The 27,500-nt window shown below is 46.4% G+C and overlaps 1 long non-coding RNA gene across 1 annotated transcript in view; it reads right to left on the reverse strand.

Annotated features, from left to right (window-relative positions):
* LOC138355112 (uncharacterized) overlaps positions 1-27,500 on the reverse strand; it is a 74,174-nt gene that overhangs the window by 46,387 nt on the left and 287 nt on the right. The window lies entirely within an intron of this gene.

A 27,500-nucleotide genomic window follows, 5' to 3' on the forward strand; every position in this document is an offset into this window, starting at 1 on the left:
CTATACAAACTTGAGAAGCAGGCGGGAATAAGTGGAAAATCCCTAACATGGGTAAGGAATTACCTAACAGGCAGGAGCCAGAAAGCAAGTCAGGGGTTTACTGGTGCACAGTAACAAGTGGAGTACTACAAGGATCGGTGCTGGGACTAATACTTTTTCTCATATATGCAAATGGCCTATCTACAAGAGTTGAGTCTCATATATAGATGCTTTCAGATGTTATAAAATTAATGAGACGAGTTGTGACAAATGAGGACTCTAGGATCCTCAAAGAGAACTTGAGCAAATTGCAGAGATAGTCAGAGAAATTGCTACTGGGCCTCAATACGAGTAAGTGTAAGGTGTTGGAAATAGCAAAAGGTGACAGGATATGAAAGGGACAGTACATAGTACAGGGAAACTACCTCCATGTGGAGTATGCCGCCCCATCACGGAGTCCCACACATAAACAAACACATAAAGAAACTAGATAAGATTGAGAAGCTTGTGACGAAGCTCGTCCCAGAATTCCAAGGGATACCTTGAGGTTACCTTGAGGTGCTTCCGGGGCTTAGCGTCCCCGCGGCCCGGTCGTCGACCAGGCCTCCTATGGGATGGGGATATAAAGAGACTGACGGAACTAAACCTAACGATGCTAGAAAAAAGGGAAAGAGGGTAAACAGGTAGACATATAAAATACTTAGTAAGGTTGACAGAGTGGAAATTGGCGAAATGTACACCATGAATAACAATAGAACAAGAGGCCATTGGTGGAAGCGTGAGACTCAGACGAGTCATAGAGATGGTAGATAGTTTTCGTTTAGCGTGACAGTTGGAAAATAGAATGAACAAAGAAGCAGATTGTAGAAGCAAACTTCATTCATAATTTTAAAAGTAGAAATGACAGGGAAATAGACCAGGAGTCACTGCTTTAGAAAATAGGCGGCTAGAAAGGCGGGATCCAAGAGCTAATGCTCGGTCTTGCAGGCATAAATAAGTGAGTACACTCCCTCACCAGAACTAATACAGCAAAGAAAATACACAATAGGGGTTAATAGGTAGTACTAGGGGCTGGTAGCTGAGTGGACAGCGCTCTAGACTTGTGGACCTAAGGACCTGGGTTCGATCCCCGCAGCCGGGGAAAACAGTTAGGCAGAGTTTCCTTCACCCTGATGCTCTGTTACCTAGCAGTAAATAGGTACCTGGGAGGTAGACAGCTGCTACGGGCTGCTTCCTGGGGATGTATGTGTAAAAAAAAAAATTAAGTCAGTTAGTAGTAAGTAACAGTTAATTGACAGTTGATAAGCAGTTGGAGAGAGCAGAGCTCAACCCCCGTAAGCACCAATAGGTGAATACAATCCGAGGAGATAGAGCGTAAATGAAAAGTGCACTTGAGGTGGGAGACACAAGGGGGAATATTAGCAGGGAGGAAAAACACGTGCAGGCGGCCACGTTGTCTCACTGGGGCGCCGAGATGCTGGCCAGCGCCCGGAGGCTCGGTGACGTCACGTATCAAAACAATGGTTTTAGGAGGGAGCGGAAAGGTGGGGGAGGGAGAGAGGGGTGAGAAGAGGGGAGTGGGGAGAGGAGGGAAGGGGGGGGTGAGAGAGGGGGGGAAAAGGGAGACTCAAGACCCCACAGGCAGAGTGACGTCACAGATAACCTTTGTATTCCTTGCGCTCCTGTTACCCCCCCCCCCCCCCCCACACACACACACCCACACACACACACCTTAGCAGGCAGGACGAAGTTTATATCACACATTAATGCGATCTTTTCACTCTGATAAACACCGTTTACGCTCACCAAAGACTGAAATTGATGCTGTTAACCCACTCTGCGCTTAGCTTAGCTGCCAACACCCACACATCGTGTCAGCAAGGCGGACAGCCCGCCTGCTTTCATACCTCTCACTGTATTTCCCACTTCTAAACTTCCCTTCACCTATGCCTCTCAATCCTCTTTACTCCAAAAAAAACACTGAATTGTTTGTAGAGATATTTTGTAGCAAACACCAGCCAGGGGAGAAGCGTGCTTGCCTGTGGTTGTGTGTGTTAAAACTCACTCACAGGAAAGCCAGTTGTAGAGATGATCACCTCAATAAAATCATCAATTGTCCACTATATCGCTTACGCAAGGCCACCTGTGCGGAGCCTACTGTGCAGGGCCACATGTGCAGGGCCACCTGTGAGCAGCCTACTGTGCAGGGCCACCTGTGAGCAGCCTACTGTGCAGGGCCACCTGTGAGCAGCCTACTGTGCAGGGCTACATGTGTAGATATTTTCCCAATTTCCCCAAAATAAACTCTTCACAAATCCGTATAAGAGAGCCAGAGCGAACACAGATGAGAGGCTCGAGGAGCGTGGAGATCAAGAACCAGCCGGACACAAGCGGCGCAGAGTCGACTAAATCGGCCATTTACTTCATGAATGGGCCCTAATACGCTGGCTCCAGTATGGCGTCGTGTTGAGAGCACGGCGACCTGTTGCTACTTGGACCCTAGTTCGATACCGCGAGCATACGCATTAGCATGCGCGTGCGTGCGTGTTTTAGCTCCAGATCTCCACCCCAGTACTGGTGCCAGATCTCCACCCCCAGTACTGGTGCCTGATCTCCACCCCAGTACTGGTGCCAGATCTCCACCCCAGTACTGGTGCCAGATCTCCACCCCAGTACTGGTGCCAGATCTCCACCCCAGTACTGGTGCCAGATCTCCACCCCAGTACTGGTGCCAGATCTCCACCCCAGTACTGGCGCCAGATCTCCACCCCAGTACTGGCGCCAGATCTCCACCCCAGTACTGGCGCCAGATCTCCACCCCAGTACTGGCGCCAGATATCCACCCCAGTACTGGCGCCAGATCTCCACCCCAGTACTGGCGCCAGATCTCCACCCCAGTACTGGCGCCAGATCTCCACCCCAGTACTGGCGCCAGATCTCCACCCCAGTACTGGCGCCAGATCTCCACCCCAGTACTGGCGCCAGATCTCCACCCCAGTACTGGCGCCAGATCTCCACCCCAGTACTGGCGCCAGATCTCCACCCCAGTACTGGCGCCAGATCTCCACCCCAGTACTGGCGCCAGATCTCCACCCCAGTACTGGCGCCAGATCTCCACCCCAGTACTGGCGCCAGATCTCCACCCCAGTACTGGCGCCAGATCTCCACCCCAGTACTGGCGCCAGATCTCCACCCCAGTACTGGTGCCAGATCTCCACCCCAGTACTGGCGCCAGATCTCTCTTGACAAATCAACCCGTCAACCAAGGCTGGAGCCACAATTCCGCTGTCTGAAGGTCGCCGCAGTGATTGATCTCTTCTCTTCCAGAACTGATTTTACCAACGTGACGCAGTCGTGTAGTAACTCAGCCCGTCCTCCTCAGGTTCCCCAACGTCACGAAACTGTCGTACTAAAGTGCCCTTATCCTAACCTACCAGAGAAACCAAAATAGAAAACGGGACAGTACATCAATTTTTTTGCTAGGTAGAGTATATATCAAAATGCGAGGCTCTATTAGAAGGGCGGGTTGAATAACTACCGTGAAGTCGTTGGTGATGGTGAGAGAGAGAACTTTCAAGGATTGATGTTGTTGTTTCAGATTTAGCTACTTAGAACGAAGTGTCCATGTAGCACGGGCTATGGTGAGCCCGTAAACTTTCAAGGAGACAAGTCACCCTATGGAAGAAGACACTCACTACGCTCTCAGTAAAGAGTAAATACTCACTAAAGGAAGGCATCAGGCCGGGGTGACTATGCAGCACTGGACAACAAAAGGTGCAAACGGATTAGTACTCATTATTACTGTTTAGAAGTAACATATACGCAATAGAAGGCTTAGTTTAGTGTATATATGTACTATATTACACTCGTGCCCTTTACAACAACATAAATAGTAAACCGAACAATCACATTAACGTTATGTGTCAATGGGAAAATCAGTAGGAGACGTGATGAGGATTCGAGCCTACTAGAGTGAACGATATGAAAGAAAATGCAGAATAGAACCAGTGAAGAGCAGGGGTGCCATAGGCACACTTAGAGAACACTGTATAAACATCAGAGGTCCACAACTGTTCAAAGTCCTCCCAGCGAGCATAAGAAATATTGCCGGAACCATCGTGAAAATCTTCAAGAGAAAACTAGATAGATTTCTTCAAGAAGTGCCGGACCAACCGGGCTGTGGTGGATATGTGGGCCTGCGGGCCGCTCCAAGCAACAGCCTAGTGGACCAAACTCCCCGAGACCGGGCTTGGGGAGAAGGACTCCCAGAACCCCATCAAGCAGGTATGTTCTGGGGCCTCCTAAGCAAACGCCTTAGACGACTAGGCCACGGCATGGTCAAAAGTATTGCAACCTGGGATTCTTTTGAATTCTCTAGGGTTCCTCAAGCTTCCACTGAAGCCGAACCAAGATTTCACACACTTCCCCCCTCCCCCCATGCACTCTGGCTTAGTTGTCCAGGAATTCTACCTCGAACGAATCCAAAGTTGTAATTTTTTTACCATGTCAGAGCCTAGTCGTCTAAGGCGTTAGCTTGGGAGTACCTAGCGCATAGGTTCGAATCCTTGTCACGGCTCTTACTGATTTTCTCATTAATAATAAAACAAGGAGGGAGGGAGGCGCGCAAGTCAGCAAGTACATTCTATCCAGAGTGGCTGTAACAGGTTGGAGTAATTACCATACAGAAAGGGCTCCTGATGCACGGGTATTAATAATAAAAGAAAGAAATGCGAAAATTTATTTGCTATATTTATAAAGTGGGGCAACAACGAGGTCACTGGCGCCATATGCCTAGATCAAGTGCCCACTGGCTTAAGGAATGAACACAATCACTGGAGTGTCCTCTGAATCGACAAACTACATAAGCTCCTTCCACTAAGAACAGGAAGCTCACCGCAAGGGAACTCTGAGACAGCCGTAAGTCTGATGGATCAGATCTTAAACCGTCAGGAGAAAAGGAAGGAGCCTTTGTGGAGGGAACAGTGTTCTAAATATGGTTGAAATAACTTAATCAAACCTAGGAATATATTGACCTTTGTTGCAGCAAGTATGAAGGCTTCACAATATTGACGGAAACGTAGGAGTGAAATGCAGTGACGACGTTTTGGTCCGTCCTGGACCGAAACTAATTTATATTGGCCTACGACAGACCGAAACGTCGGTATTTCCTTTATTTTCAGATGTGTGGGTTGGGTGTCTGGGAATGAAATGATAGAATTATATTTGCTGGTAATATACAAGGAGAATTGACGAGAAACCTGCCACTGGTCACTAATTACGTTAAGTACTTTGTCATGATTATTGAACAAATGGGAACATAAATAAACGTTTCATGCATGATACAAACACCCAGCCCACGGTGATCGGAATTGTTTAAAATACACCAGTTTGAACCACGTGTGTACGATACGAGGAAGTGGGGCGTGAGGTGTGTGACTTCCTCCTTCCCCTCCATCCTTCCCTACACCTTGAAGGTCCCCTCGTTAATAAAGTATAGGGAGACTGGTACACACAGCCGAGGTGCTCCTCCACACCTGTACAACACGCTAGACAGGAGACACAACCGGGGTTGTGTAGTATAACCATCTTTCAGGTTTACAGCTTCTTCAGATACGTGGTGATTTTAAACTACCTAACCTCGCTGCGTGATTGATCGATTGATGAAAATTTTATATCATTCCGTAACAAGAGTAGTTTTAGCCATCCATCAGTCTCAGGAGACTATGGTGTTGTGCTCTAGTTGTCGGTCCGGAGTGGCCGCTCCAGCAGGTATTATTGGCGTATTATGTATCACAATCACCGAGCCTCTGGGACTGGTTTAGCATCTCTGACTCCCTAATATGAAATCAAACAAGACGAAACTCTGTGGTACTTCCACATGACTTATAATGAAGATACATGAAACACATGAAGATAATGGGTGGTACACTTAGTCTATCGTGTATCCTTTCAGAGAAGCTTTTTCAAGCTCTACATAGCTGGCTGCCTAGTCGTGGGAACACGTAATCCCAGCCACGGAGGACGGCTGTCGTTCAAGTTAAGGGAGGTCGTTATGTGTGAATGTTGAAGAAAATGTTTAAGATGATAAAGGACATCAGTGGAAAACTATGGTACAATGGAACCGCAGAGTACTGCCTTGACACACACAGTGGGGAGGTTAGGTTGACGTGACACAGGGAGGTCTCGTCAACCCATCCTCCATAAAATTCAAGTACTTTTCGTAACTATGAGGTCGAAGGTACTCACTACACTGTAGTAACCGAGAGTCGGCCACTTAAGGGTCGCTGCATCACACACTTGGTAAACATTCAACACTCACTGAACAGTGGAACAGTTAACATTAACTGTTAACTGGAACAGTTAATATTAACTGCTAACTGTTCAGTTAACACTGAACAGTTAGCTTAACATTTTAAAAGCACCGAATCACCTTCTGTAGTTGATTGTTCAATAAACCCCTGAACTATATGTTTAACACATCTCTAACCCTGTCCATGGAGGACAGAAGAAAATGTATATATGCTGGTTAGCATTGTAAATGTCTGGCCACGTCTGTGGTAGAAAATAATAATAATAATAATAATAAAAATGAGCAGTGACACAGGTCAACATCCTATAGTGAAGGTCACAATCAGTCACCAAGCACTTCCTATCAAATGGGGTTTCGTAGCACGAAAACTTCTCAATATCCGCATCGCTATAATGAACAAATCATATATGAACACGCATGTTCAAGAGGAAGAAGTGAACAATGACTTAAAGGAGGAGATCATTAAATGTTGATTAATTGCGTGTTGGGAATGGTTTTGTGGAGAAAATATTACAGGAAAACAAAAAAAATATTGGCGAGAAACAATTAATTGATGCTTAATTGAATTTTTAATGGATTTTCACGCTGGTTTCCCCGATGTGTTACAGCTTAATTGTCCTAAGCGAGGCCGGGAGATACCTATAGTAGCAACAATGTTCCTGAGCGAGGCCGGGAGATACCTGTAGTAGCAACAATGTTCCTGAGCGAGGCCGGGAGACATCTGCCGAAGCAATGGAGAGGTGGCCACGGGAGTATTTTAGTAAATTATCACACTAATGAGTGACAATACACCGGGATGTGTATATATTCATACGTAACCGCTGAAGACAATAGTATGCACAGTCACTCGTGCGTTTATACATGTACAGCGACCACGCACGCACAGCCCTCACGCAAGGCGGCCACGCACGCAAACCCTTCACGCAGGCAGAGCCCTCACGCACGCAGAGCCGTCACGCAGGGCGGCCACGCACGCAGAGCGGTCACATATCTAACAGCACACTCACATTTTCAAATAGTGTTATGAAGCATCACTGTTCTCCCGGCAGTCAGGTTAACGACACACTTTAATAATCCAAAAACCACCATTTTGATGTTTGCGTCCAAAGAACATTAAGAACTCAGAAATTGAACACATAAACCTAAAACTCGTGGAAATATGCAAATTTATTCATGTCGAGAGAAATTTTCGTCACGTTGTACAATTCCTTTTTTGAGTGGCGTAAAGCTATAGTCTTTCTGCCTTGACATTCATAGTTACGTGCGGGGAGCGAGATTTAGCTCTAGGGTCCCAACTCCTAGCTAAACTACACTTCCCAACGTTCCAATTGCTCTAAGTTGTAAATAGAGGTGGCTTTCCGATCTTATGCTTAAATGCTTCCCATTTGTTTACGAGCCGCACTAGAAATAATTATTGACCTTATGGCGTTGATTTACGTATTTACATCTTGGCTTAATCTCCTGTAATCATGGTTCAGATCTTTTTCGAATTCAAATTTCGAAATTTAAACATTGTATAACCGTTATCTTTAACGAGATTCACGATCCCAAATTTTTCAGCATTAAATTGCAACTGTCAATCTTTCACTCATTTTAAAATCGTATCTGCATCGTCTTCCCAGTTTCTTATCCCGTTCTGTTTTTTGTCTGTAGTCTGCACTTGCATGTTTGCAAGTGTTGTTGTGCAGTCCAGTGTGTGGATTGCCGCGTGGAGCTGCCTTCGCCTCCAAGCAAAGTGAATACAAGAATGAATAACTCTCTTGAATTATATAAACACTAGTATAAGGAAATTAAATGGAGCTTCAGTAAAACCAATGGTTTTACTGAAGCACACACACACACACACACACACACACACACACACACACACACACACACACACACACACACACACACACACACACACACACACACACACAAGGAAAAAGACTTGGGGGTTGATATCACGCCAGACCTGTCTCCTGCAGCACATATCAAGCGGATAACATCAGCGGCATATGCCAGGCTGGCCAACATACGAACGGCATTCAGAAACTTGTGTAAAGAATCATTCAGAACTTTGTATACCACATATGTCAGGCCAATCCTGGAGTATGCAGCCCCAGCATGGAGTCCATATCTAGTCAAGGATAAGACTAAACTGGAAAAGGTTCAAAGGTTTGCCACCAGACTAGTACCCGAGCTGAGAGGTATGAGCTACGAGGAGAGACTACGGGAATTAAACCTCACTTCGCTGGAAGACAGAAGAGTTAGGGGGGACATGATCACCACATTCAAGATTCTGAAGGGGATTGATAGGGTAGATAAAGACAGTCTATTTAACACAAGGGGCACACGTACTAGGGGACACAGGTGGAAACTGAGTGCCCAAATGAGCCACAGAGATATTAGAAAGAACTTTTTTAGTGTCAGAGTGGTTGACAAATGGAATGCATTAGGAAGTGATGTGGTGGAGGCTGACTCCATACACAGTTTCAAGTGTAGATATGACAGAGCCCGATAGGCTCAGGAATCTGTACACCTGTTGATTGACGGTTGAGAGGCGGGACCAAAGAGCCAGAGCTCAACCCCCGCAAACACAACTAGGTGAGTACAACTAGGTGAGTACACACACACACCAGTTGATTTTTACCACCAGTTGGTTACCAGTTGATTGACAGTGGAGAGGCGGGACCAAAGAGCCAAAACGCAACCCCCGCAAGCACAGCTAGGTTAGTACAGCAACTAGGTGAGTACACACACACGAACATCCGTACTGGACAGATGAGAAAGGTGATGATTTAATGCCTCTACACTAAGATGACAAGAAACGCTCATCACGACACTGAAGATGATGACGCTCCCCCCCCCCCCCCAAGACCCTCAGCTAAGAGTAGACCCGCTAATTGGAGAACAAACTATCACCATTTTAATGAGAAATAAACACAGTGAGCCAAAATACACCAGGAGTATCGGTATACATCATTCACACATACACAACATTGTTGCCACCATTGTCACACATTATGTGGACGCTCCCTGAGCCCATTATGTGCCTCTGTAACCCTCTCCACTACCCCGCACAGGATCGGTACGGGGTGCATAATAAATTAACTAAACTAATACTGTGAATATATTTGCATATTTGAGCGCGTACCTAACCTGAGTTGAGACCCCAAGACGCACAATGGTTACGCTTGTTTGTACTCATTTGTCATTACAGGATCGAGCTTCAGCTCTCTGACCCTGCCTTTAAACACACACACTGTGCACACCTGCTCAATTGGCGTTTGTTGATAGTGTGTTTGTTTACTCCAGCGTCCATCTTCCCAGTCCATGCTAATTCCAACACGTTTTAAAATCATTTAACTGTAATTAAAACGTTGGAGTAACGACAGAGTTCAATGTACATATATTTCATACGCCCGAAACTATGCCTCAAAGGCCCGAAACCTGGCCCCCACAAGCTCGAAACCATGCGCCCACAAGCCTGAAACCATGCCCCCACAAGCCCGAAACCATGCCCCCCACAAGCTTGAAACCTGCCCTCACAAGCCCGAAACCATGCCCCCCACAAGCCCGAAACCATGCCCCCCACAAGCCCGAAACCATGCCCCCCCCCCACAAGCCCGAAACCATGCCCCCACAAGCCTGAAACCATGCCCCCCCACAAGCCTGAAACCATGCCCCCCACAAGCCTGAAACCATGCCCCCCACAAGCCTGAAACCATGCCCCCCACAAGCCTGAAACCATGCCCCCCACAAGCCTGAAACCATGCCCCCCACAAGCCTGAAACCATGCCCCCCACAAGCCTGAAACCATGCTCTATATTGTCACACAATTAAAGAGAGATGTGAGCGCTGGCAACTGCACATGGGGGTTTGATAACGTTGCACGTAATCAGTTGGCACTCCTCCGTCAGTCCATCATTATTCTATTTTCATAAATGGTTAACCAAGTTAATGCCAAACTAAGTTGAACTATATATACAAAATAAATACCAAGCAGGAACAGTGAAGCAGTCATAACAAAAGATACATATTGTTACTGGATTCACTTTTAGTGTCTAGAATATGGTTAGTTTGTCTACTATCCTTTGGTAAAATGTGAAGTTTCATAAGCCACATCCAGCTGGTTGCCAGTGTACCCAATCCCCCAACTCCCCTCCCACAAGGAAGGGGGGGGGGTGTTACCCCTCTCCCAGGAGGGGGGTGTTACCCCTCTCCCAGGAGGGGGGTGTTACCCCTCTCCCAGGAGGGGGGGTGTAACACGTGCACGGAAATGGAAAGGAAGGGATGGGGGTGAATAACTGATATAAGCAAACACAAACAGTTAAACAGTCGTGCAAACAACGACAGCGTAGCAGACAACAGCGTCGTAAAACACACATAGTGAAACACTTGTAATAAATTCCTCAAACATGTCCACTGAGTGAATGCACTTAAACAAAAATACGCTATCATCCCCTACGTAAAAACTGCGGTGGTTTAGGAAAATTAAAACCACGTCAATACTGACGCTTGATGGACCTAATGATGATCGGCTGCAGTAGGTTGGAGAGGTCGTCTATGTTTTGACGCATCTGCTTAGGCAAAACCGCTGCATTTTTCACGGAGTGTTAAGAGAGAACTGGCTGGACTGAGAGCCATCAGGGGTGCCAACTTCCCCGCCCTCATGGTACACGGTGGTACCATACGAAGAGGCTGTTTCGTGGTCACAGGTGCGCGTCTCAGTACCAATCACCCGTCACCTGTGTTACCATCCTCAGTACCTCACGGCCGGTACCATTCATCCAACACCAGGGCTTCGACAGTACCTCCTCCACGGTACTACATACCTATCGCCGGGGTTACCATTCACAGTACCTCCTGCACAGTACTACATACCTATCGCCAGGGATACCATTCACAGTACCTCCTGCACGGTACCGTACCAGCACCAGGGTTACCATCCTCAACCAACAATTAAACAACGCGTTTGCACGATTCGCACGTGCGTGCGATCGGCAATGAGCGTGCTCGTTACCGCTCGCGCGCTCACACACCAGCCCTTCCTTTGGGATTTAATAAACCACTCATTTTGAAATCCTTTTTGCCCAACCAAAATCATATGAACCTAAAACCAAACCAATCGTGACCTGTGTTCAATAGGTCGAGGAAGCCCCCGAATTTTGACGTGTTACCTCCACTAAAGCGGCTCAATTTGACCGTCGTCAATTGTGTCAATTGCGTTGAGAAAGACGTGCATTAAGTGCGAGGACAGGTTGCGTGTACACAAGGTACCATCTGGCGGAAGAGCTCGAGTCGGACAAAGGAATCTGACAAAAGAGTCGGACAAAGACCCGAGGGTAGATATCACACCCAAAATACCTCACTAGGTACACACAAACCTTATGACGTCAGAGGCTGGGACGCACAAGCACTGCCGTCGGGAAGCTGAAAGATGAATCATTTAAGACTTCGTACATCACGTACGTTCAAGAGTAATTCTTGAATATTAAGCATCAGGATGGAAGCCTCATCTTGTCCAACGTACTGATTAAGCTTCGCTGAGACTTCATCCTGAGACACATTCCAGAGCTAAGAGGCACGAGTTACAGAAACTAAATGAACTGAACCTTACATTTATGAGAAGAAAAAAACAGGAGTATTCAAGGAATACAAAATACTTGGAAATCAGCTGTAGAGGCAAAAACGACATACATGGGAGAGATATACAAGGAGAGGTATACCCGAGCTTCTCGGTGTACATACACAGTTTACTTGAGTCCCGAACTGTGTTCAACACTAAATTATTCTTGCTGGTTAGTTAGTAAACAACTGAGGTGGCCTGAATAACCTTCCAGAAGTTGAAGAACCTTAAACCCAAAAGCAAGCCAAACAGTACGAGGTGGCGTGTGAGGAAACGCAACAGCTACGGGACTGTCAAGATGGGAAAGGAACCTGATGCAACGGAATCACGCTCCACAGCCTACAGCGGAACCCAAGATGCTATGGACCATGGCACATCACTCAGTTGAAGACCGTCACACAAAACTCAAGAACTGAAGCTCGATTTCTGAAGACATCGAGAGGCAAACACAAGTTAGAAAACGGGGTCCAAGAGTTAAAGATCGATCCTGCAGGCACAAATAGATGAGTATATACACTCGTCTTTCTTTCATGTATGATAGAATATCTAACAAGACTCTTAATTATAGTATTAATATTTATGTTCGGAAGCCAGTGTAGAGAAGTTGGCGAGGGGATGGTAACAGAGCCTGGTACAAATACAGGTTAGTCGATATGAAATGAGAAATGACAAGAGATGAACTAGTGCAAACCAGTGGGATAAACATAAGATTGGCCTATATCACAACAAATTACCTTGTGACAAAAGTGCGCCAGTACCTTTCAACCCACACAACCCTTACCCAGCTAACCAGCTCTCCGGCACACCCTCCCACCAGACGAGCAGGACTGAATCCCAGACACCATACACCCTCTGTTACATAGAATGAACGTACTGTAATGCATACAAATGCGGATGGATTAGTAAATAAAGCATGGGGAACTTCAAGATATAACTAGAGCATGTGGCACAAACTATAACAGTAACAAAGGAAATTAATGTCTCTAAGAGATGCTCTCAGGTCAATATGCTACAATATAACAGAAAAGAAATGGAAAGGGTGAATGACGCTATTGTTGCAACTGCGTTGAAGTTCTAATGAAATAACTACAGAAGACATGACTAACTCATAGAACTTCTTAATAGACATGGTATGAATAGGACTACGATGATTGTGGCGCCAGTTATACACTCTTTCAGTCAACATCATTGCGCCGGGAGAGGAGGACGATGTGGGTAGAATCAAGCGCCTAAAAGTCATAGAAAGGGCAGCAAAGGAGACCTGAAGCGAAAGTTTCAAGTCTCCCAAGTTCTTTAGACTTGGAGACTTCAGTCACAGGGAAATTAGGCAACTAAGAAGTCTCCCTTTGGAGACACTGTACGTGAACAGACAAATCTGTGACCGTTGCAGTGGTGTAGTGGCACCACTGGTCCCGAGCCTCGCCAGCTATTTGGTCTGGGTTAAAGTTTTTTGCCAGGGAGGATTTATTGGGTGCCAATCCATAACTGTTGGGCTCTGTTCACCCCAGCAGTTATTAGTTACCTAGTTGAAAATCGATTGGCGGGCGTGTTCCAAGTTAAGCTGGTAGGATAAAGCTTCCCACGAGCTATGTGAAGGGAAAGCTCTCAACCTATTAATAGGAGTCATGAGTCATCTACTCCTGTATCCACCTGTATAAAAAAAATGGGACATTCAATGCCAGACATCGTAAGGCTAACACGAAAGCACTGGAATAACGACCCTGTAATTTGACCTAGTATTTACCGAGGACAGTGAGAAAATACAATACATGTTTGACTGTTTGACTACAATGTATACCAAGAAGCAAATTACATTACAGATGGGTATACTGTATTAAGGAAAGGGCTTTCCTGCAGCAAATCGTCGAGGAAGAGCCATTGAATGGCAGGTCAGAAATGCACAGTGCCCGAGTATTATCCTCTGGTTCAGTGCCCGAGTATTATCCTCTGGTTCAGTGCCCGAGTATTATCCTCTGGTTCAACAGAATCAACAGGCCTAGAATATACACAATGAGGCGTGGGAAATGTATATAAATTACAAAGAAATATAGTGCTTAGAAGAGCTACTTTTGTGAGGAGGGAAGAAAACAAGTAGTTGGAGAAGCAGACAGCACAACATGACCAAGCATTTGCCCATCATCAAGAATCCACATTAAGAATCCAAGTGATTGCCTGGAAAGTAAAGCAATTACCTCGGAGAAAACAACGTTTCTGAAAATCTCGTCAAAATGTTCTAAGTCTAAACGTTTTGACCATTTTGATGAGATGGTCAGAATATATACTTGAGGTATAGTTGATGAAATACAAACCGAGTAATAACTTGGTGAATATGAAAAGGAAGTAAAGAGTTACTTAGAAAAAATAACAATTAAATAACAAGGTAACCAGAGGAGGCTCGGAGGACGCCCCGTGAGGCACAAGGACACACAGTTAATGTGGTACGACCCTTAAGGTAAGGTAGCCATCCAGGAGGCCCTACAGCACAAGGCGGCCATCCAGGAGGCCCTACAGCACAAGGCGGCCATCCAGGAGGCCCTACAGCACAAGGCGGCCATCCAGGAGGCCCTACAGCACAAGGCGGCCATCCACGAGGCCCTACAGCACAAGGCGGCCATCCAGGAGGCCCTACAGCACAAGGCGGCCATCCACGAGGCCCTACAGCACAAGGCGGCCATCCAGGAGGCCCTACAGCACAAGCCGGCCATCCAGGAGGCCCTACAGCACAAGGCGGCCATCCAGGAGGCCCTACAACACAAGGCGGCCATCCAGGAGGCCCTACAGCACAAGGCGGCCATCCAGGAGGCCCTACAGCACAAGGCGACCATCCAGGAGGCCCTACAGCACAAGCCGGCCATCCAGGAGGCCCTACAGCACAAGGCGGCCATCCAGGAGGCCCTACAGCACAAGGCGGCCATCCAGGAGGCCCTACAGCACAAGGCGGCCATCCAGGAGGCCCTACAACACAAGGCGGCCATCCAGGAGGCCCTACAGCACAAGGCGGCCATCCAGGAGGCCCTACAGCACAAGGCGGCCATCCAGGAGGCCCTACAACACAAGGCGGCCATCCAGGAGGCCCTACAACACAAGGCGGCCATCCAGGAGGCCCTACAGCACAAGGCGGCCATCCAGGAGGCCCTACAGCACAAGGCGGCCATCCAGGAGGCCCTACAGCACAAGGCGGCCATCCAGGAGGCCCTACAGCACAAGGCGGCCATCCAGGAGGCCCTACAGCACAAGGCGGCCATCCAGGAGGCCCTACAGCACAAGGCGGCCATCCAGGAGGCCCTACAGCACAAGGCGGCCATCCAGGAGGCCCTACAGCACAAGGCGGCCATCCAGGAGGCCCTACAGCACAAGGCGGCCATCCAGGAGGCCCTACAGCACAAGGCGGCCATCCAGGAGGCCCTACAGCACAAGGCGACCATCCAGGAGGCCCTACAGCACAAGGCGGCCATCCAGGAGGCCCTACAGCACAAGGCGGCCATCCAGGAGGCCCTACAGCACAAGGCGGCCATCCAGGAGGCCCTACAACACAAGGCGGCCATCCAGGAGGCCCTACAGCACAAGGCGGCCATCCAGGAGGCCCTACAGCACAAGGCGGCCATCCAGGAGGCCCTACAGCACAAGGCGGCCATCCAGGAGGCCCTACAGCACAAGGCGGCCATCCAGGAGGCCCTACAGCACAAGGCGGCCATCCAGGAGGCCCTACAGCACAAGCCGGCCATCCAGGAGGCCCTACAGCACAAGGCGGCCATCCAGGAGGCCCTACAGCACAAGGCGGCCATCCAGGAGGCCCTACAGCACAAGGCGGCCATCCAGGAGGCCCTACAGCACAAGGCGGCCATCCAGGAGGCCCTACAGCACAAGGCGGCCATCCAGGAGGCCCTACAGCACAAGCCGGCCATCCAGGAGGCCCTACAGCACAAGGCGGCCATCCAGGAGGCCCTACAGCACAAGGCGGCCATCCAGGAGGCCCTACAGCACAAGCCGGCCATCCAGGAGGCCCTACAGCACAAGGCGGCCATCCAGGAGGCCCTACAGCACAAGGCGGCCATCCAGGAGGCCCTACAGCACAAGGCGGCCATCCAGGAGGCCCTACAGCACAAGGCGGCCATCCAGGAGGCCCTACAGCACAAGGCGGCCATCCAGGAGGCCCTACAGCACAAGGCGACCACCCAGGAGGCCCTACAGCACAAGGCGGCCATCCAGGAGGCCCTACAGCACAAGGCGGCCATCCAGGAGGCCCTACAGCACAAGGCGGCCATCCAGGAGGCCCTACAGCACAAGGCGGCCATCCAGGAGGCTCTACAGCACAAGGCGACCATCCAGGAGGCCCTACAGCACAAGGCGGCCATCCAGGAGGCCCTACAGCACAAGGCGACCATCCAGGAGGCCCTACAGCACAAGGCGGCCATCCAGGAGGCCCTACAGCACAAGGCGGCCATCCAGGAGGCCCTACAGCACAAGGCGGCCATCCAGGAGGCCCTACAGCACAAGGCGGCCATCCAGGAGGCCCTACAGCACAAGGCGGTCATCCAGGAGGCCCTACAGCACAAGGCGGCCATCCAGGAGGCCCTACAGCACAAGGCGGTCATCCAGGAGGCCCTACAGCACAAGGCGACCATCCAGGAGGCCCTACAGCACAAGGCGACCATCCAGGAGGCCCTACAGCACAAGGCGGCCATCCAGGAGGCCCTACAGCACAAGGCGGTCATCCAGGAGGCCCTACAGCACAAGGCGGTCATCCAGGAGGCCCTACAGCACAAGGCGGTCATCCAGGAGGCCCTACAGCACAAGGCGACCATCCAGGAGGCCCTACAGCACAAGGCGGCCATCCAGGAGGCCCTACAGCACAAGGCGGTCATCCAGGAGGCCCTTCAGCACAAGGCGGTCATCCAGGAGGCCCTACAGCACAAGCGGCATACATGGCAACCATTTCTTGCAAAGTGCCGCAGGAAGCAAGTAGGAAGATGCTTGTGGAATGTTTGGAAAGGTCAAGCTCTGAAGCTTAAGCTTGATTTTTCCCCATTCACTCGTAGACAAATCTAGTTAAGCACGTGGAAGCACATGCACACACACTCCCAGTGTATGTATAGTCCTTTCCCTTCTTCCCTGAAATCCCTCCCCTAGATTCCCTATCCCCCCTTCCCTGGATTCCCTATCCCCACTCCCCTCTATTCCCTCCACTTCCCTCCCCTCTCCTCTTGCAATCAAGGCAATCGGGTCCACTCCTAAACCTCAACTCGCCCGTGTAATTCATTCCTCATTCAAAATGTAATCCATTACGCGTTGGTCACTGAAGCCGATGTCTGATATTTGGAATGGATATGATTTGGATAATTTCCGATTAAAGAAAAACTTGGGTAAACCCGGGTTTGGAAATAGGGTGGATAAGTTATGGGGCAAACTACCTGGCAAGCTAATTGACGTGGGATCGTTGGGTTGTTTCAAGCGTAGGTTAGACGTGTATGTTTGGGTGAATGTAAACAAGAGTGGCCTTGTTTGGGACACTGTGCCTGTTGCAGGTTCCTTTAGTCTTACGTTCAATCTTACAAAAAGACTAAAAATGTGTAACATTTACTTGGATTATGACATCGTAAGCTTAACATTCCGGATAATAATCTTTGATTTGCAAAATGTGATTTTGCATCCACAATGAAAACCGCGAATTCCCACAGAAATGGACAAAATCGTAACGTGGGTTAAAGTGAAAAAAAAACAGGTTGAACCGTAATTCAAATATTTAGTTTTTCAAATTAATAAATAACACTAGACCGAGAGCAAAAAAAAGTTAATAACGCGAACTATTTCGACAAAATGTAACAAGCTCTGCAAGACACCATATATCAATTGTGGCAACAGAAGGGATTCTAAATAGTTATCAACTACTGCGCAGATATTCCTTCATCTAATTATCACATAACTTACTACCCAATTAAGCTCATCAAAAATCGACCAGACCACACACTAGAAGGTGAAGGGACGACGACGTTTCGGTCCGTCCCGGACCATTCTCAAGTCGATTGTGATTGTTTACTACACAATTGACTTGAGAATGGTCCAGGACGGACCGAAACGTCGTCGTCCCTATAACACACTAGAAGGTGAAGGGACGACGACATTTCGGTCCGTCCTGGATCATTCTCAAGTCGATTGTGACTGTTTACTACACAATCGACTTGAGAATGGTCCAGGACGGACCGAAACGTCGTCGTCCCTTCACCTTCTAGTGTGTGGTCTGGTCAACATTCTTCGGCCACGTTATTGTGACTCATCGCCTGCATCAAATATCTACTGACCTCTTTGCCCAATCAATAGCCAAACCAATTTTACTTACAAAATTGCAGAACCTTGTTTTACCATCATTTATCTACTTGCCAACTTTGTCCAATTAGTTACTACCTAGTTTTGTCCAATTATCTACTCCCCAATTTTCTCCCTCACCTCCCGATAACCAGCCCCGGATTTACCCAACCCCAAACGTGTTCACGAGTCCTCAATTTCACGACTGATACTTCTCGTCGTTGCTCTCCCAATTGTTGTCTCTGCTAAACGACCAAGCTGCTAACAACTCCTCCCCCCCCCTCCATCTCTTAAACTACCCAATTACTCGCATCGTTAATTCAAGAAATAGTCATTAAACTCCCCCTTTTTATCCACTGTGCAGGCGTCTTACGAAATGGTTTAACACCCCTTTGTTTCACCCTTTTAATGAACGTTCAAGAACCTATGTTTGGGTTTAATATCGCATTGGTGATCTTAATCTAAAGTTTTGGATAATTTTTGCATTTTTAATGACCAATTCTATTGTTAAATAATGTGTAGTAGGCCTATGTTGCTGGCCGGCCACATGTACTGCACATTCAATCCGTTCTCTTGATTTGATACTCAGTGAAATTCCAACCTTTTAGCCTAAATAGAAACGTGACAACTCTATAGACCTATCTAACGTATAGAGTCCGATGCAAAGAAAACGCGAATATATGTGAGCCGTGGAATATAATGTGAATCCATTATTTTTCCTAATGGGTTGCATTCGTAATATTAGTTACGATAACGTGATCAATTAGTTGAGAGAACGGCTTGGCCCATATAATTCGTCAGCTGTGCCGCCCTATTATAATTCCTTAGGTAGTTGTAACCCATTCAAAGCCACCCACAACTAACCTAAAAAATTAATCAATGGGTATCAATGAATAAATGGTCCCTTTATTCATTGATACCCCTTGACCCATTCATTCATTGTTATATTTAATAATCCCTTGTTATGGCATTCATCCACCACCTCACCCAAATAGTATATAATCCGATGTTAAACACGGTAAAATTGTCTTTGGAAATGTAAGGAGTATATTGCGAAACGCATCCCCAGGCGTCAGACTATAATAAAGCGTAAAAATGAACTTTGGAGAGTTAATTTTTCAACTTCCCTCGACAGTGAAGAAAAACGTAAGAAATATTGAGAAGATTCGTGTTAGAATCATTAATCTTACCCTTTCGGTTACATTCAACAATACATAATAATAATAATAATAATAATAATAAAAAGTTCATTGGTACCAGATTACTCTCCACAATGGGTCGACAAAATTCCATGGATCTGTTAAAGGTAATAGAATGAGAGCGAGAGTGGGGGTGGGGGGGGGGCTAGAGGGGAGGGGGGGTCACGCTACCGCTAGGGAGGGGGGTGGGGTCCACAGAACCCCTGGGGGGGGGGTCCACGGAACCCCTTGGGGGGGGGGGGGTATGCAACATGCAACAAACACCCAAACGAGTTAAAGACTATAATTATATAACGACTATATTAAGACTGTTGAGGGCGAGAGGGGCCCAGACCGCAGCTTCCATATGACTCAAATCTATGACAATTTCATGGGATTAGTGACGCATAAATAATGTTAGTTGATTAACGATTGCGAGGCGGGGCCCAGGAGCTGACACTCATTCCCTGACCACGCACGTCCTTAGTACAGACCAGGACGGACCATCTGGCAGTGTGGGTGACAGAGACCAGGGATTAGCCTGGTCGAGTCTCCTAGCCTGGTCGAGTCTCCTAGCCTGGTGTAGTCCCCTAGCCTGTAGCCAGGCGCGTGTTGCTACAAGCAGAGAAAACATCCCAAACATGTGGAATGAAGTCCTTGCTAATTCACAGTGTCTAAGGGCAACGTCAATATTACCAATCGATTACCTACCTTTACCTCTCCACCAACGGCAATTGACCATTATCTCCTCCCTGTTACCTATCCTCCATATCCATTATCATCAACTACCCATTCTCTCCCATTCTTTATAACCTATTCGTCGGCGGCTCGTCCCTATGTTTTCCTCACCATTCACGAGCCCCATTCTTAACTACTTCAAGTATTGATCTGGATGGGACGACTACTCGAGTCTCCACCTATTATTATCTTTATTTTTAATATTACTAACATTATTATTATTATTATTACAATTATAATATGCAGTACTGCCATTTCAATGTTTCCTTTAGTAACAATGTAAATAAAGTAGATAATATTGGAACAAATCCACAAGGGCTGTGACGAGAGTTCGAACCTATGTCCGAGAGCATCCCAGACGCTGCCTTAATCGACTGCGCTACGACATGGTTAATAGAATTGCAACCAAAAGTTCTACTGCCATTATTTGGGCCCTGCAGCCTCTCCGAGACACAAACCAGGAATTTACGCAATTCTTTTAACCATGTCGTAGCTCAGTCGATTAAGGCAGCGTCTGGGGTGCTCTCGGACGTAGGTTCGAACCCTCGTCACGGCCCTTGTGGATTTGTTCATGTGCTGCATCACGCTATTGTGATTTCAGGGTGTAGATAATATAGGCTTTGAATAATATATATATATATATATATATATATATATATATATATATATATATATATATATATTATTCAAAGTATATAATATATATATATATATATATATATATATATATATATATATATATATATATATATATATATATGTCGTACCTAGTAGCCAGAACACACTTCTCAGCCTATTATGCATGGCCCGATTTGCCTAATAAGCCAAGTTTTCATGAATTAACTGTTTTTCGACTACCTAACCTACCTAACCTAACCTAACCTAACTTTTTCAGGTACCTAACCTAACCTAACCTATAGAGATAGGTTAGGTTAGGTTAGGTAGGGTTGGATAGGTTCGGTCATATATCTACGTTAATTTTAACTCCAATAAAAAAATTTGACCTCATACATAATGAAATGGGTAGCTTTATCATTTCATAAGAAAAAAATTTGAGAAAATATATTAATTCAGGAAAAAATGGCTTATTAGGCAAATCGGGCCTTGCATAGTAGGCCGAGAAGTGCGTTCTGGCTACTAGGTACGACATATATATATATATATATATATATATATATATATATATATATATATATATATATATATATATATAGATGGAGGCCAGAGAGATACAATTTTCCCAGTAATTACTGTTGGGCACATGCCTACAATGGGCATGTCGGGATAAGCATCACAGAAAAGGGTATATATACCATATACCTTTTCTCCAGAGAGAGAGAGAGAGAGAGAGAGAGAGAGAGAGAGAGAGAGAGAGAGAGAGAGAGAGAGAGAGAGAGAGAGAGAGAGAGAGAGAGAGAGAGAGAGAGAGAGAGAGAGAATCACAAAATCAAGCGAGAACGAAAGGGAGAGAGCCCCCTTTGGAGAAGTGGGGCGAGGAGAGGGAAGGAGAGGGGTAAGGAGAGGTAAGGAGGAGGGGGGGGGAGAAAAGTAATGAGAGGGGAGATGTAATGAGAGAGGAGGAGAGTTAAGAAGAGAGTGAGCAAAATAAAGTTGGAGAGGGAGAGAGTTACAAAGCCTGGAGGAGTTTGGGAAGAGGTGGAACGAACAAGACCCGAGCACCGCCGGGTAACATCTAATAAGCCATCAATAACCTGCCTCACTGTTACCCCCTTCACAGACAACACGTCACCTTGTGAGGGAGCGCCATCTCAGGCCACATACAATGTTACCAGCAATATGCTGAAGGACAGAGCCAATACAAGACCTACTCCTTCCAAAACCTCAAATACTCATTATATTTTATCACTGACTGCAGAAAAGGTGCAAAGATTATTCTCAGCAACAAAATCATGCGACCAGAACAAGGGGCGACCATCATTAAGGGACCCTTTTCATTCCGTTAACGAGCGTCCCTAACAGGAGCAGCTCGTTAAGAGGAGCACAAGTAACACCAACAGTCAGGTGTGTCCACCATGTCTTGTGATTATCATCAGGTTTACGGAGGAGAAACACCAAGACACCTCAGATGTAAACATTAAGAGATAACAGCGTGTGTGCTTATCTCCAACATTAAAAATGTTGGTCGAGAAGACAAGTATGTTTCGCTAATATTAAACAAGTTCGTTACACAGATAAGGAAGCTTAATGAACTTGGACACTAAATTAATCAAAGAAAACTAACAAAAATATAATAAGTTTAAATTATAGGTTGTCAGAGAGGGATACCGGCTGCGCCCGGGTCTCTCCCCCTTCTTCTTCCAACTTCCTCCATCTCCCAGTCACCCCTATCTCTTTCATCTTTCTTCCACTATTCTCCCTCAACATCTTCCCTCCCCCTTCACCTCTCTGCCAACATTCTCCTCTCTCCCTCTTTCTGTCATAAAATTTAATTTATATACTGATTTTTTAATTAAGTCATTTAGGTACATTTGTGCAGCTGCTCTGCACTATATGAAGGGAAATATAGTGTATGTCAAAAAACTATCTTCGTGATGCTAAAAATTCCCATCACACAGGATGGTTAGTCACACTGGTCCATTGTTCATCACAATGAAATGTGTGAAGTAAAAATGTGTATGGGGCAAGTAACAAAGTCAGTAGACTAACAGATGTTGTCACAGCTCGTATAAGACTTGGCTACAAGTATCTCTGGCAGTTCGGCTTGTATAGGGATCTAGATGAAGTAAAATGTAAAGTGTGTGGACATAGGCAGGGACACACACTCGAACACTATATCTTGGATTGTTGTAAAATTGAGCCTTTTAGAGATAAATCTAAGCTCACTCTGTATGATATGGTAACCTATCTTATTACCATGGATAAATTACCTGAAATCCTTGCACTGTACCCACATTTCGCTTCCAGTAGATGAACGACATATGAGATTCAGTAACAAGTAGTGTATTGTGAGGACTAATAATAAACAGAAGCTTCCCTATGACTGTAATATCCCCATTGGCCAAACTATTATGTATTAGCGATAAGACCGACCATTAATGTATGATGACTTACTGTAAATATGTAGCTCTTGTAATAGCACATTCTCTGTAACTAGCTGACATTGTATCTATAAGGTGTGAAGGATTGAAGAAATTGTTTATGTAATAATCTAAGATGAGGTCTGATAAGACCTTTTGTGCCCTCTGTAATGTTTTTGCGCTACCGCTCACAGGATGAGTATGAGGTGCACAATAAACTAGCCGCCTTCGGCGGCAACAATCAAAATCAACACTGAGAAACAAAATAAAACCTGCTGAACTCTACGGAAAACACATCACTGACTTCACACTAGGCTTCATGAAAATTGCAGGGGAGAGTTCGCTATACTGACATTTCTTAGTGTCTCACTGGAGCCGACCCCAACTGGCCTATGACATCCCCATACCTCCCATGATTCATCTTGAAAGGTTGAACAAGGGTAGGCCCATGAGTCTTGTGTCACCTACCATCAAACATTATTCAATATTGCTTTTATACTTCTTCTAAATTTGTTCTTCAGGACAAAGCGTAAGATAAAACTATACATTGTTTAGTACTTACATCAGGCAAGTCTGGCCTCACACAAACCATCTCAATTTTGTCTTTCAAAGCACCCGGGGCCACTATACTTGCTATATTTAATGAAGATTTTACTCAGGGCTACAGGCGAAACGTCATTGTCAAAAAGTAAAGCCTAGACTACTCCACATGGTGACTCTCCATACAGGCTGATTACAAACTATTTTTTATATACAACTTAATGTAAGCTTCGTCCATTTCACATATCACACTCTTCAAACCTCCAATTATCACCCCCCCCCCCTCCACACTTTGGCTACTGCACTTCCCTCTTGATTTACACAACAACTACTCCCCTTTCCCCTCCATCCATCTCTCTCTACCCATTCGCACTCCTGCTAGCAAATCTAATCGTATTGTTTCTTCAGCCCTAGACAGTGCTCCCATTTGACCCTGTACCTTCTTCTCCACCCACACTTCCCTTCACACCAGCTATTCCTTCTCTCCATAAGACTTCAGTTTATAAAACCCTTACGTGTGTGCGTTCCTCCCTCCCCTCCTCTTCCCCTCGACACACCTTACCTTCCGGCTCTCTGGCAGTGGCACTGCACCGCCAGGAACCTCTCTGCCCAAATATTATGAACAAATATGTTTATAATATTTCCTTTAGCAACTAATGGGTTGGAGACGGAGAACGAGAGTGAGGGGAGGGATAGAAGGGGACATGGAGGAGTGAGATAAGACAAGGGTGGAAGGGAAAGTGAGGTATGGGAGGGAAGATGAGAGGTGGGAGGGGAGATGAGCGTGAAAGAAGAAAGATAGGAAGTAGGATATTACAAGAAAGGGATCTAGGAGATCTAGGATAAGGCTAGACTAATTAGGCGAGGAGGGATTTAACTATGACAGGGCGAATTGAATGAGAAGAGCAGCTTACTATGGAGGAGGAAGTTGAAAAGAGAAAAATATTAATATTACGAAGAAGGTTTCAAAAGCAAGAAATGGGTGAAAATGGCAAGAAGTCTCAAGAAGAGGCAAAAGGGTAAGGAAAGAAGAGAATTAGGAGAGATAGGAAGATTGGTGCATATGTAAAGACACCAATAATCAAACTGACAAACAGGCTCTTCGTAACGCGTTTTTTACGTCTGGATTAATCAAACTGGTTCAGGTTTGGGGAGGGAAAAGCCCACAATCTATTTTCAAATCGAGGCATGAAAAGAATCCCTTTCCTAAAATAAGGCTATAACCTGTCTGCATTCACACCTGAGACCAAACAAGCAAGCAAGCAACGGACGAAGTTCGTTTTAAACTTGAAATTTTAAATTTAAAAACAATCCTCTTTGACGCTCCAAACTGGGCTGCCCAACCACTTGGGCTGGACAATAGAGCGACGATCTCCCTTCATGCAGTTCAGAGTTCAATCCCAGACCGTCCAAGTGATTGGGCACCATTCCTTCCCCCCCCCCCCACCGTCCCATCCCAAATCCTTATCCTGACCCCTTCCAAGTCCTGTAATGGCTTGGCGCTTTCCCCTGATAATTCCCCTTCCCTTCCAAACTAGGCTAGGCTACTTTAATTACCTTTGACGTACAATTATTTTACTGTGAATACCGATTTGTATCGAGTACCGCGAGTTTAGTTACTAAACCATCTCATTCATTCACTTATGTGAATTAAACGTCTAAATGGAGCTTTAATACTGGAAATATATATATATATATATATATATATATATATATATATATATATATATATATATATAATATATATATAATGTTTACATAAAAAACCCATCCAGAGGTTCTAATTCAACTTTTTGACAAGAATGAATGACGGAACAGTGATTATGTGGTAACAGGTGTTAGTGGCTATTTGCGGGACGATATCAGGTGTGGGCGATAGTATCAGGTGTGGACGATGGTATCAGGTGTGGGCGATGGTATCAGGTGTGGGCGATGGTATCAGGTGTGGGCAATGGTATCAGGTGTGGGCGAGAGTATCAGGTGTGGGCGATAGTATCAGGTGTGGGCGATAGTATCAGGTGTGGGTGCATGTTTGCCGCACGAAGTTAACACATGGGAGAGTTGCACCCAGCACTGACACACGCGGCACAGAAGCTTCTTGTTACCCCAAGACTCGGCACTACCCACTACCCACTACCCACACTACCCACTACACACTACCCACTACCCACACTACCCACTACACACTACCCACACTACCCACTACCCACTACCCACTACACACACTACCCACACTACCCAGCACCTACCCAACTGCTATAATACCACTGCCAACACTTCAGTGTTTGCCACCGACACACCACCTGCCTGCCACAGCCACCACCAAACACCACCTGCCTCCCACAGCCACCACCAAACACCACCTGCCTGCCACAGCCACCACCAAACACCACCTGCCTGCCACAGCCACCACCAAACACCACCTGCCTGCCACAGCCACCACCAAACACCACCTGCCTGCCACAGCCACCACCAAACACCACCTGCCTGCCACTGCCACCACCAAACACCACCTGCCTCCCACAGCCACCACCAAACACCACCTGCCTGCCACAGCCACCACCAAACACCACCTGCCTGCCACAGCCACCACCAAACACCACCTGCGTGCCACAGCCACCACCAAACACCACCTGCCTGCCACAGCCACCACCTGCCTGCCACAGCCACCACCAAACACCACCTGCCTGCCACAGCCACCACCAAACACCACCTGCCTCCCACAGCCACCACCAAACACCACCTGCCTCCCACAGCCACCACCTGCCTGCCACAGCCACCACCAAATACCACCTGCCTCCCACAGCCACCACCAAATACAGTAACTATCGTCACTCTCAACCAAGAACGTTTCCTGGTAGAGTCATTAACCAAACAGGGTCTAACACAGTAATTTACAGCTCCAGTCAAGTTATCATAAATTTCTTCCAACACCTCTAAAACAATTCACTAAATCAACTTCTAACAAATTACGCTTTCTCAATATAATGTTACACTTATGATGAGAAAAAATATCATGACATTTCATTGGCGTTCACCTTTTCTTCCCAAGCAACTCTCTCTCTCCAAATCTAAACCGTTTTCGTAGTTCATTACGTTCAGTTAATGTTATTTATCCTGTCAAAAATAACCCGAATTAATTCGTTATGTTCTGTTTGAATTTTTCCTCTGTTGCAATGTTGCTCCTGCAAGCGCACCTTACCTGTAAGGACACTACACACAGACACACACATGGGTAGCACCCCCGCCTCCGCCGCCCTGCAAGGGAGGTCCAGGGGGTAAACAGTAGGCTACAGCTATCCTCTTCTTGCCCAGGGACACGGGGGGAGCTCACCTTTAACCTCCTCCTTGAGGGGGCCCTTCACCTTAGATTCACGTGTGTCTTGATCTTACCCAGGGATGGGGAGCCTGTATTTTGACAACGTGTTGGGAATGTTGTTATTATTAACAGGAATCATTTAGACCTTGAAGCCATTAATTTCTTGCATCTATTATGATTATTATTACTTTTCACTAAGGTTTTCTCCTGATGGTCTTATCTTGTGTAGATGACACACGTATACACTCGTGTCTAAAATCATACACAATCAATGCCGACAGACAACATTTATAAGATGCCTTCAAGGAACAACATTGGCTACTATTACACACACCTCCTCCCAAACACAATTTGTCTCAAGAGTAAAAGACAAAATACAATGTTTCAATCCACAAACACTATTTCTTAGCATATAAATGCGTATATATATAATGATATTATATGAAGCAAAACAACTATTTTCCGCTTAAAATTCCACGTTCAG

This window comes from Procambarus clarkii, chromosome 66 (genome assembly GCF_040958095.1).
Source record: "Procambarus clarkii isolate CNS0578487 chromosome 66, FALCON_Pclarkii_2.0, whole genome shotgun sequence".
In the NCBI taxonomy this organism is placed as follows: domain Eukaryota; kingdom Metazoa; phylum Arthropoda; class Malacostraca; order Decapoda; family Cambaridae; genus Procambarus; species Procambarus clarkii.